The sequence below is a fragment of the Ranitomeya imitator genome, chromosome 5 (genome assembly GCF_032444005.1).
Source record: "Ranitomeya imitator isolate aRanImi1 chromosome 5, aRanImi1.pri, whole genome shotgun sequence".
In the NCBI taxonomy this organism is placed as follows: domain Eukaryota; kingdom Metazoa; phylum Chordata; class Amphibia; order Anura; family Dendrobatidae; genus Ranitomeya; species Ranitomeya imitator.
The window spans coordinates 667,299,652-667,313,246 of record NC_091286.1 but is presented as its reverse complement, the minus strand read 5'-3'; the positions used below and the strand labels follow the sequence as shown (position 1 = coordinate 667,313,246).

At 40.7% G+C, this 13,595-nt stretch overlaps 1 protein-coding gene across 1 annotated transcript in view; it reads left to right on the top strand.

Annotated features, from left to right (window-relative positions):
* LOC138638737 (cytochrome P450 2C23-like) overlaps positions 1–13,595 on the top strand; it is a 341,556-nt gene that overhangs the window by 323,689 nt on the left and 4,272 nt on the right. The gene's annotated exons all lie outside the window — the stretch shown is intronic.

Here is a 13,595-nt window from a genome sequence, read left to right as displayed (position 1 = left end):
GCCCACTATGTGAGAGAGATGGCACACACAGGGATGGCACTCTAGCAGAAATGCCAAATTGCCAATCTTAATCTCCCACCAAAAAAAAAAAAAAAAAAAAAACAGGGAATGTCCTACAATTACTATCTCCCTGCCTGCAGTAATCTCAGCCAGGTATGGCAGGCAGCTACTATCTCCCTGCCTGCAGTAATCTCAGCCAGGTATGGCAGGCAGCAATAAGGAGTGGACTGATGCACAAATGAAATAAAAAGTGTGGACAAACAAAAAAGATAGCTGTGCAGAAAGGAAGGAACAAGAGGATTTGTGCTTTGAAAAAAGCAGTTGGTTTGCACAGCGGCGTACACACAGCAATGCAGCTATCAGGGAGCCTTCTAGGGCAGCCCAATGAGCTACAGCGCTGAGGGGAAAAAAAAAAAAACTTCCACTGTCCCTGCACACCGAGGGTGGTGTTGGACAGTGCAAATCGCTGCAGCACAAGCGGTTTTGTGGTTAATGGACCCTGCCTAACGCTATCCCTGCTTCTGACAAAGCGGCAGCAACCTCTCCCTAAGCTCAGATCAGCAGCAGTAAGATGGCGGTCGGCGGGAACGCCTCTTTATAGCCCCTGTGACGTCGCAGACAGCAAGCCAATCACTGCAATGCCCTTCTCTAAGATGGTGGGGACCAGGACCTATGTCATCACGCTGCCCACACTCTGCGTTTACCTTCATTGGCTGAGAAATGGCGCTTTTCGCGTCATTGAAACGCGACTTTGGCGCGAAAGTCGCGTACCGCATGGCCGACCCCGCACAGGGGTCGGATCGGGTTTCATGAAACCCCGACTTAGCCAAAAGTCGGCGACTTTTGAAAATGTTCGACCCGTTTCGCTCAACCCTACTTCTCACTAAATTGGAATATTATCAAATAGTTAATTTATTTCAGTTCTTCAATACAAAAAGTGAAACTCATACTATATAAAGTCATTACAAGCACTGTGATCTATTTCAAGTGTTTATTTCTGGTAATGTTGATGATTATGGCTTACAGCCAATGAAAACACAAAAGTCATTATCTTAGTAAATTAGAATAATTAACAAAAACACCTGCAAAGGCTTCCTAAGCGTTTATAAAGGTCCCTTAGTCTGTTTCAATAACTCCACAATCATGGGGAAGCCTACTGACTTGACAGATATCCAGCAGTCAGTTATTGACACACTCTGCAAGATTGTAAGCAACAAAAGGTCATTTCTAAAGAAGCCGGCTGTTCACAGAGTGCTGTATCCAAGCATATTAATGGAAAGTTGTGTGGAAAAAGTGTGGTAGAAAAAGGTGCACAAGCAACAGGGATAACCACCGTCTTGAAAAGATTGTTAAGATAATGCCATTCAAAAATTTGGGGAAGATTCACTAGAAGTGGACTGCTGGTGAAATCAATGCTTCAAGAGTCACCACACACAGACGTATCAAGGACATCGTCTTCAATTGTTGCATTCCTTGTATCAAGCTACTCATGACCAATAGACAACGCCAGAAGCGTCTTACCTGGGCCAAGGAGAAAAAGAACTGGACTGTTGTCAGTGGTCCAAGGTGTTGTTTTCAGATGAAAGTAAAGTTTGCATTTCATTTGGAAATCAAGGTCCCAGAGTCTGGAGGAAGAGTGGAGGCCACAATCCAAGCTTCTAGTGGTCTAGTGTGAAGTCTCCACAATCAGTGATGGTTTGGAGAGCCATGTCATCTCCTGGTGTAGCTCCACTGTGTTTATTAAGACCAAATTCAGAGCAGCCATCTTCCAGGAACTTTTAGAGAACTTCATGCTTCCCTCTGCAGACAATGCTTTTTGAATATGGAAATTTAACTATTCAGCAGGACTTGGCACCTCTCCACACTGCCAAAAGTACCAATACCTGGTGTAAAAACAACAGTATTACTGGTCTTGATTGGCCAGCAAACTTGCCTGATCCTAGCCCAATAAAGAATATGGGTATTGTGAAGAGGAAGATGAGAGACACCAGACCCAACAATGCAGACGAGCTGAAGGCTGCTATCAAAGCAACCTGGGCTTCCATAACCCCTCAGCAGTGCCACTGGCTGATCTCCTCCATGCCACGCCCCATTAATGCAGTAATTGATGCAAAAGGATCCCCAAACAAGTACTGAGTGCATTTACTGAACATACATTTCAGTAGGCCAACATTTTGGACTTTAAAATTATTTTTCAAGCTGGTGTTCTAAAGTATTCTAATTTACTTTAATAACGACTTTTGAGTTTTCATAAGCTGTAAGCCATAATCATCAACATTAACAGAAATAAACACTTAAAATAGATCACTCTGTCTGTAATGACTCTACACATTGAGTTTCACTTTTTGTATTGAAGAACTGAAATAAATTAACTTTTGATGATATTCTAATTTAGTGAAAAGCACCTGTATATGAATCTATACTATGAGAGATTGGTAAAAGAGTATTGATGGACACATCGGTATACTTGAAGTGTCATTAGTCAGGGACATATATAAAACTAATGCAGGGAACTTTCAGAAAACTAGTTAAGAGAAACCTGTGTACAAAGTGAGTATAGAATTCTTGTTTTTGATTAATTTTAATCATGTATCTGTATTCAAGGTTAGACAGTGAAAAAGTGCATTCCAGCAATTATAACATACTGCCGGCAATAGTTTACTCTTCTCCCACACCAAAATATGATATTTCCTATCTAAAGAGGTAGGGAATAGCTTGCTGATTGCTGGGTGCCTACCTCTTGGGACTCCCAGCGATCTTGAGATTGGGGCTCCATGACAATGAGCACAGGGGTCTGCAGCCCCATTCTGAATAAAGTGGATGTATGTATGGTTGTTTAGCTACATTATGTGCACAGATATTAGGCAATTTGTATTTTTGTAAGGTAAAATAAAATCACACACACACAAAAAATATATATTACCATCACAAAAACAAACAAACCATCACAAAGCTTTGTAAACAGAAAAATAAAGGTTTTGATTTATATGTATATATATATATATATATATATATATATATATATATGTACTGTATATATATATATATATATATATATATATGTACTGTATATATATATATATATATATATATATATATATATATATGTACTGTATATATATATATATATATATATATATATAATATATACAGCTCTGGCAAAAATTAAGAGACAACAGCAACATTTTCAGTTTGTCTGATTTTTCTCTTTCTGGTAATATTTTTGAGTAAAATGTGAATTGTTCTTTTACTCTATAAACTACTGACAACATCTCTCTGAAGTTCCAAGTTTTGTATTTATTTTCTGAAAATGAGAAATGGTCAAAATAACAAAAAAAAGCATTGCTTGCAGACCTCAAATAATACAAAGAAAACAAGTTCAGAATAATTTAGAAGCAACAGTACTAATGTTTTAACTCAGGAAGAGTTCAGAAATCAATATTTTGTGGAATAGCCATGATTTTTAATCACAGCTTTCATTTGTCTCGGCATGCTTTTCACCAGTTTTTCACACTGCTTTTGGGTGACCTAATGCCACTCGTGGTATAAAAATTTAAGCATTTATTTGGTGTATGATGGCTTGTGACTATCCATCTTCCTCTTGATTACATTCCAGAGGTTTTCAATGGGGTTCAGGTCTGGAGATTGGGCTGGCCATGACAGGGATTTGATGTGGTGGTCCTTCATTCACACCTTGATGTAGCTGTGTGGCATGGCGCATTGTCCTGCTGGAAAAAACAGTCCTCAGAGTTGGGGAACATTGCTTGAGTAGAAGGAATCAACTGTTTTTCCCGGATAACCTTGTAAGAGGCTTGCTTCATATGTCCTTCGCAAAGAACAACCTGCCCAATTCCAGCCTTGCTGAAGCATCTCCAGATCAACAACAATCCTCCACCAAATTTCAGATTGAGAGACCTTGGTGGCCTGGAAAGTGGATGGATCATTGTGGGCCAGTTGATTGGCCACCAAGGTCTCCCGATCTGACCCCCTTAGACTTTTATCTTTGGGGTCATCGGAAGGCAATTGTCTATGCTGTGAAGATACGAGATGTGCAGCATCTGAAACAATGAATACTGGAAGCCTGTGCTAGCATTTCTTCTGAGGTTTGCTATCAGTGTGTCAAGAGTGGGAGAAGAGGGTTGCATAGAAAATCCAACACAATGGGCAGCACTTTGAACACATTTTATAAGTGGTCATAAACTTGTAAATAACTCATGAAAGAATAAAGTTACGTTGAAACCAAGAACATCATTGTTTTTCTTGTGAAATTCTCAATGAGTGTTATGTGTCACATGACCCTGTTCCCATTCAAAAAATAAAGTTGGATCCAAAATGGCCGATTTCAAAATGGCCATCATGGTCACCACCCATTTTTTAAAGTTTTCCCCATCCCATATACTAATGTGCCACAAACAGGAAGTTGATATTCCAATTTTATTTAGGTGTATCCATATAAATGCCCCACCCTGTACATCACTCAATACAGTATAATAACAAAAAAGAGACTACTCCTTAAAACAGTTAAATCAGAAACCCTCTCAACATTACCACATTATGTCAAACAAAAATATTGAATCGGATAACGCAGACATCTAATCATGTCACTGAGTGGCATGATTTGCCTGTTTAGGCACATCAGGAGCTCACCAAGCGCAACATGGCAACCACTAATTATTTACATTCAAAAAGTCAAAAGGTGCTCCTTTCCTTCCTTCCAAGCCCTGTCATGCGCCCAAACAGTAGATTTCCCCCACATTTGGGGTATCAGCATGAGTAGTGTATCATTCATATGTTTCGTCAAACTCAATTTGACAGGTGCCCCGCCCCTATCAAAGTGTATCAAAGTGTGTAACCCTGCCCCTCCCCTGTCTGACAGCTGGTAGCCAGCTGTCCCTGAGTCTGGCTGATTTCCCCTTTTGATATAGTTTGATATATTTTAATTTGATGCAGTTTGATATTATCCCCGTATTTGTTTTAGATTAGATTTTGATAATCTCCTATTAGATGGGCCTGTTATATACTTATATCCTATTAGATGGACCAGTTATATAATTATATCCTAGGATTCTCATTTTGTTTTTTTTTACACGTGGTTTATAACACCAGTCTCATTATATGGGCACATTATGTATGTGGCCATATTACAACACCCGCAAGTAAGAAGCGGTGTGTTTTATACGATAATAAAAAAGCAAAGACACGATATTGTAAAAGTTTAAAAGATTTTATTGATACAAAATAAATACATCTCAAAGACATTTCAATACTATAAAAATTCTTACAAAATAAATAAATAGTATCACAAGTACAATGAACATACATCATTAGACTGCTTACAAAATAATTAATATAGCGTTACAAGGCGAGTACAGCATTTATCCAGTACATTCTTTACATCGTGAGCCGCATGGTTTGTAGCATCGGTAGAGACCTTTTTTTAGGTAACAGAGTTCCGCGTGTGGAACCTAATGACGGGGAATGTAAAGATTGAATTGTACGAGGCATCAGGGATAGCTTCTGTGGTGTAGATACAGAGCGTGTCTCACTGCTGGAAATATTTAATTCATCTAAAAGCTTCCTAGTAGTGGGGTTACCCACAACTGTAGACGGTAAATTTAGCTCGGCCATAGCCTGTATAAATGAATCCCAACCCGGAGGTAAATTTCTGCTGTTCAGAGCATGACTCTGCGTCGTACTACGTACCAAATCCAGTAAGTTAGACCCTGGTATTACGGATCCTTTGAAAATAAATTCAGCTTTATTATTCCAGGCTGTAACATTTTTATTCTGCAGCAGCCTGTTTAGTAAAAATTCAGCATTCTTTTTATATCTTTGGTTTATATGACTGACAATTTCAGCGACCTCTTGATTTTTATCAGAGTCGGTATTTGGCAATTGTTGCTGATCAGGATCAGGAGTGCTAACGAGATTTAAAGCCGTTACTTCTTTTGAGCTGTGCCTCGTATGTACCAAGTAGCGCTGTAGCACGGAGCTATGCATTTTAATTTTCACATCATCGGGAATATCACAACGCTATAAAATGTCGCTAATTTCACCATCAAGCCGTCGAATAACACTGTCGCGGATGTTATCGGTAGCACCGGGTCTTAGTTTGTCTAGCGCCTGTTTGGGCACTAGATACATTTTCTCTGTATGCTCCATTATCTTCCGGCGAGCAGGCTTGTTATTATTGGAATTGCAAAAGCTAAAAGAGGGCCGATAAACCCGCCGGCCTGCTTTAGTAGGCGCTTCTTTTTCTTTATGGGCTGAGATCTGTCGCTCAGGGTTCTTATAGCTTTACGCCACTTCTTTAATATACCTTTTTGGCGCTCTTTCAGCGGAATCCTGCCTTTTAAGATGTTTAAAGCAATCTCGCCTATGGCTGTAATTAAATCATTGCTTGCATTGCGCAAAATAGACTTTCTGACAGCGGGGGTTGCTTTCACCAGGGTTTTTAAGAGCGCCCAGTTACGCCGGAGCCTCTCAGACATCTTTACATCACAACGCACACAGCGTAGAATGTCTGATGCTGGGTAAAATTCACTTTTTAGAAGTGTTTTTCTTTTGAACATAGACAGCAGGCAATGCCGGTGGAAACAACCCAGTCCTTAAAGGGAACCTTTCACCTGAATTTGGCGGGACTGGTTTTAGGTCATATGGGCGGAGTTTTCAGTTGTTTGATTCACCCTTTCCTTACCCGCTGGCTGCATGCTGGCTGCAATATTGGATTGAAGTTCATTATCTGTCCTCGGTAGTACACACCTGTGTAAGGCAATCTTGCCTTGCACAGGCGTGTACTACGGAGGACAGAGAATGAACTTCAATCCAATATTGCAGCCAGCATGCAGCCAGCGGGTAAGGAAAGGGTGAATCAAACACCTGAAAACTCCGCCCATATGACCCAAAACCAGTCCCGCAAATTCAGGTGACAGGTTCCCTTTAAGCGCAGATCCTCAGGGGTATTAGCTCTCAAATCTACAAGCAAATACCCATAAAGGTCCCGTGTGGCATCCTCAATAGCTTCTAGGAAAAAACGTGTTTTTCTGGGATACATCTGACGATCCAGAGTTAAAATTTGTAATTTATCTCGGGGGTTATTAAAAAGCACCATGTACTTTGTGTTTAAATTTATCGTACGGCTTTTCTTACCCTGACAAAATATGTGTTGAACCAGGTAGAAAATGCTGAGATTTCTGTGGTGCACATACTTGGTGCACATACTTGGTAAAGGCTTTTTCTATCTCACAATTTTCACTAGCACTCTCCATGAGATCATCAACAATCGCCAAATTCACCTTCTCCGGTGGGAATAATTCGTCATCTACGAATGTATTCGGCAGACCCTCCACAAATCTGGCGTGGGGAAAAGAGAGAGAGATTTCATCATATAGTTTTTGCCAACATGAATAAAACCATACAATATTATCAGGTTTCTGAGAAAATTAGCTTCAATATTATATAGCATCTGTTTTACAAAAAAGCTCTTTCCAGAATTAGACGGACCTGCTAGAATGCATGAGAATGGGTGCTGCAGACGTGTATCCATCACAATACGCGGCTAATACCCAAAAGGTAATGTTGTGAAATTGTCTAATAGTCACCGCTTTGTATAAACGCACTTTTGTGTTTTGCGTAATGGCCTTGTTTCAATATCCCAGTACTTTTTATTTCTCACAATGAACGACTGCTGTACGACAATACGTTTCTGAGTTTCTGCGGCAGAATTGCGTGGGTAGTCCAGAACTAGATCTTTTAGACTGTTGAAATTATTATGGCTGAGCTAAATTTACCGTCTACAGTTGTGGGTAACCCTGCTACTAGGAAGCTTTTAGATGAATTAAAATTTCCAGCAGTGAGACACATGCTGTATCTACACCGCAGAAGCTAGCTCCAGTGCCTCGTACAATTCAATCTTTACATTCCCCGTCATTAGGTTCCACACGCGGAACTCTGTTACCTAAAAAAAGGTCTCTACCGATGCTACAAACCATGTGGCTCACGATGTAAAGAATGTACTGGATAAATGCTGTACTCGCCTTGTAATGCTATATTAATTATTTTGTAAGCAGTGTAATGATGTACGTTCATTGTACTTGTGATACTATTTATATATTTTGGAAGAATTTTTATAGTATTGAAATGTCTTTGAGATGTATTTATTTTGTATCAATAAAATCTTTTAAACTTTTACAATATCGTGTCTTTGCTTTTTTATAATCATATAAAACACGCTGCTTCTTACTTGTGGGTGATGTAATATGGTCACATACATAATGTGCCCATATAATGAGACTGGTGTTATAAACCATGTGTAAAAAAAAAAAAATGAGAATCCTAGGATATAATTATATAACTGGTCCATCTAATAGGATATAAGTATATAAGGGGCCCATCTAATAGGAGATTATCAAAATCTAATATAAAACAAATACGGGGATAATATCAAACTGCATCAAATATATAACGGGTCCATCTAATAGGAGATTATCAAAATCTAATATAAAACAAATACGGGGATAATATCAAACTGCATCAAATTAAAATATATCAAACTATATCAAAAGGGGAAATCAGCCAGACTCAGGGACAGCTGGCTACCAGCTGTCAGACAGGGGAGGGGCGGGGTTGCACACTTTGACACACTTTGATAGGGCGGGGCACCTGTCAAATTGAGTTTGACGAAACATATGAATGATACACTACTGGCATGCTCAGGAGAAATAGCACAACAAAATGTTTAGTCCAATTTCTCTTCTTGTTACCCTTGAAAAAGTTAAAAATATCAGGTCTAAAGGAAACTTTTTGTGAAAGAAAAGTAAATGTTTATTTTTTCCTTCCACATTCCAAAAATCCTGTGAAGCACCTGAAGGGTAAATAAACTTCTTGAGTGTGGTTATGAGTACCTTGAGGGGTGCAGTTTTTAGAATGGTGTTAATTTGGGGTATTTTCTGTAAAATAAGCCCCTCAAAGTCACTTCCAATGTGAGGTGGTCCCTAAAAAATGGTTTTGCAAATTTTGTTGCAATAATGAGAAATTGCTGGTCAACTTTTAATTAGTGTTGAGCGATACCGTCCGATACTTGAAAGTATCGGTATCGGATAGTATCGGCCGATACCCGAAAAATATCGGATATCGCCGATACCGATATCCGATACCAATACAAGTCAATGGGACATCAAGTATCGGAAGGTATTCTCATGGTTCCCAGGGTCTGAAGGAGAGGAAACTCTCCTTCAGGCCCTGGGATCCATAGGGATGTGTAAAATAAAGAATTAAAATAAAAAATATTGATATGCTCACCTCTCCGGCGGCCCCTGGACTTCACGCTGGTAACCGGCCGGCTTCTTTGTTTAAAATGAGCGCCTTCGGGACCTGCGAATGACGTCACGGCTTCTGATTGGTCGTGTGCCGCCCATGTGACCGGCACGCGACCAATCAGAAGCCGTGACGTCATTCGCAGGTCCTTAATTCCTAGAATTAGGAGTTTTGTGAATGAGAATGACGTCGCGGCTTCTGATTGGTCGCGTGCCGGTCACATGGGCGGCACGCGACCAATCAGAAGCCGCGACGTCATTCGCAGGTCCTGAAGGCGCTCATTTTAAACAAAGAAGCCGGCCGGTTACCAGCGTGATGTCCAGGGGCCGCCGGAGAGGTGAGCATATCAATATTTTTTATTTTAATTCTTTATTTTACACATCCCTATTGATCCGATACCGATACCCGATACCACAAAAGTATCCAATCTCGGTATCGGAATTCCGATACCGCAAGTATCGGCCGATACCCGATACTTGCGGTATCGGAATGCTCAACACTACTTTTAACCCTTATAACTTTCTAACAAAAAAAAAAATGTTTCCAAAATTGTGCTGATGTAAAGTATACATGTGAGAAATGATATTTATGAACTATTTTGTGAGCTATAGCTATCATTTAAGGGCATGAAAATTACAATTTTGAAAATTGCAAACTTACCAAATTTACATTTTTTTTTACAAATAAATGCAAGTCATATCAAAGAAATATTACCACTACCGTAAAGTACAATATGTCACAAGAAAAAAAATCTCAGAATCACTGGGATCCGTTGAAGCGTTCCAGAGTTATGACCTCATAAAGTGACAGAAGTCAGAATTGTAAAATTTTGCCTGGTCAGGAAGGTGAAAACAGGGGTGAAGGGGTTAAATTCATTGTTTCCTTTAACAGCTGAATAAATGTTGCCACATAAGTGGTTGTAACCATGGATACCTAAGCTAAAGGTTAAGTGACATAGTTAATCAAGGGAACTATTCTACATTTCTAATTGTTGTTATTTACTAATATTATTATTACACTTACTGCATGATAGAATCTTGGCGATAATAATAATAATAATAATAATTATACATTTTATTTATATAGCGCAAATATATTCTGCAGCACTTTACATTGTAAAGGGGACTTGCACAGAAAATAGACATTACAGCATAACAATAAACACAGATTAAAACAGATACCAAGAGGAATGAGGGCCCTGCTCGCAAGCTTATAAACTATGAGGAAAAAGGGGAGACACGAGAGGTGGATGGTAACAATTGCTTTCATTGTTCGGACCAGCCATAGTGTAAGACTCGGGTGTTCATGTAAAGCTGCATGAATCAATTAGCCTAAATATGTAACAGTACAGACACAGAGGGCTATTAAATGCATAAAGCGTATGAGAACATGATGCGAGGAACCTGATTATGGTTTGTTTTTTGATTGGGCAACACAGGGATAGTTAAGTTATTGCATTGAGATGGTAGGCCAGTCTGAACAAATGCGTTTTTAGGACACGCTTAAAACTGTGAGGATAGGGGATTAATCATATCAACCTAGGTAGTGAATTCCAAAAAATTGGTGCAGCACTTGAAAAGTCTTGGAGACGGGAGTGGGAGGTTCTAATTGAGGAAGTTAACCTCAGGTCAATAGCAGAACTGAGAGCATGGGTAGGGTGGTAGGCTGAGACCAGGGAGGAGATGTAGGGTGGTGCTGAGCCATAGATCGCTTTGTGGATGAGGGTAATACGTTTGTACTGGATTCTGGAGTGGATGGGTAACCAGTGTAATGACTGGCACAAGGTAGAGGCATCGGAATAATGGTTGGTGAGGAATATGTTCCTGGCTGCAGCATTCAGGACAGATTGGAGAAAGGAGAGTTTAGTAAGAGGGAGGCCGATTAGTAGAGAGTTACAATAGTCCAGACGAGAATGAATAAAAGAAACAGTAAGAATTTTTGCAGAGTCAAAAGTAAGAAAAGGTTGAATTCTAGAAATGTTTTTGAGATGCAGATAATAAGAGTGAGCCAGTGATCAGATATGGGGGGTGAATGAAAGCTCGGAATCAAGTATGACCCCAAGGCAGTGGGCATGTTGCTTGGGAGTAAAGGTGGAGCCACACACAGAGATGGCAATGTCACGCAAAGGTAGAATAGTAGAGGGAGAAAACACAAGTTCAGTTTTTCACAGGTTCAGTTTCAGATTGAGGGAGGACATGATGTTAGAGACAGCGGTAAGACAATCACAGGTGTTTTCTAAAAAAGGCAGGCGAGATATCAGGAGCAGAAGTGTATAATTGGATGTAATCAGCATAGAGATGGTTCTGCAACCCACATCTACTGATTGTTTGTCCAATAGGGGCAGTATTCAAAGAGAAGAGGAGGCGGCCTAGGACTGATCCTTGAGGAACCCCAAAAGTAAGGGGAAGATGAGAGGCAGAGGAACCAGCAAAAGATCCAGTGAAAGAGTAGACAGAGAGATAGGAAGAGAACCAGGAGAGAACGGTGTCTTTACGGCCAATGGAGCAGAGCATAGTGGGGAGGAGCTGATGATCCACAGTGTTGAATGCTGCAGAGAGATCCAAGAGAATTACCATGGAGCAGTAACCAATGGATTTAGCTATTAGAAGATCATTAGAATCTTTAGTGAGGACAGTTTCAGTAGAGTATAAAAAGTGGAAACCAGATTGAAGAAGGTCGAGAAGAGAGTTATCTGAGAGATAGCGGATAAGAAGGGAGTGGACCAGGTGTTCGAGGAGTTTAGAGATGAAGGAAGATTAGAGTCAGGTCAATAGTTAGTGACACAGTTTTGTTTGAGGGATGGTTTTTTAAGTAATGGATGTACAGTATTATGGCATGCTTAAATGAGGAGGGAAAGATACCAGAAGCGAGTGAGGTTGAATATTTTTGTTAAGTGAGAGATGACAGCAGGGGAAAGGGACTGGAGGACATGAGACGGAATGGGGTAACTGGTGCAAGTGGTCGGGCGAGAAGATGCAAGAAGCCTGATTACTTCTTCTTCTGTGACTTGTTCAAAGTCAGAAAGTGAGCTAGATACAGTGGGGGAGGGAGGACAGTGCATGATATGAGGAGAGATTGGGAGATAATTTCCTGTCGGATGTGGTCAATTTTTTCTTTGGAGATCCGTGGTTGGGCCTGCACTCATGGGTTGAGTAGGGAATGAAAAGTGTCAAAGAAACGTTTAGGGTTATTGAATAGTGAGGTGATGAGGGTGTTGAAATAGGTTTGTTTGGAGAGGTGAAGGGCAGAGTTGTATGTTTTAAGCATAAACTTATAATGGACGAAATCTCCGGGTAGATTAGATTTTCTCCACAGACGTTCGGTGCAGCTGGAGCACAGCTGCAGGAAACGTGTTTGCAGCGTTTGCCACGGTTGTCGCTGTCTGTGCCAAGTTGTTATATGTATAGAAGGTGCAATTTCATCTAGGGCACTTTGCAGGGTTTCATTGTAATGCTTCAATGCAGAATCAGGACATGAGAGGGAGGAGATAGGGGCCAATGAGGACTGCAAGTCCTTCACAAGTTTCTGGGTGTTAATGGCCTGCATGTTTATATAAGTGTGGAAAGTGGGGTGACCTGAGCAGGATGGTAGTTCTTGACAGAGAATGGAAGTAGGTTGTGGTCAGAGAGCGGGAGAGAGGAGTTTGTGAAATCATCCACTGAGCAAAGCCGGGAGAAGTACAAGTCGAGGGAGTTTCCATTTTCATGCGTTGGAGAGTTAGTATGCTGCGAGAGGCAGAGAGGAGGTTAGAGATAAAAGGTGAGAAGCAGATGGGGAGAGGGGAAAAGCAATGGGGATGTTGAAATCACCCATGATGAGGGTGGGGATGTCACAGGAGAGAAAATGTGGAAGCCATGTGGCAAAGTGATCCAGGAACTGATGGGAGGGGCCCGGAGGACGATACACCACTGCCACTCGCATGGAGAAGGGGATGTAGAGGCTGACTGCATGGACCTCAAAAGTAGGGAAGACAAGTGAGGGTACTTGGGGGATAACCTTAAAAGGTACCTTTGGGTGAAAGGAGCAAACCGATGCCTCCACCTGCTCTGTTGTCCGATCTTGGGGTATGAGAAAAGTGTAGTCCACCATTTGAAAGAACAGCAGCAGTGGTGGTGTCTGACTGCTGGATCCAGGTTTCAGTAAGAGCCAGGATTAAGAGAATAAGAAAGGAAGAAGTCATGGATGTAGGAGAGTTTATTGCACACTGAGCGAGAATTCCAAAGGGCACAATTGAAAGAGACAGAAGCCATGCATGGAATATAAATAAGGTTAGAGGGGTT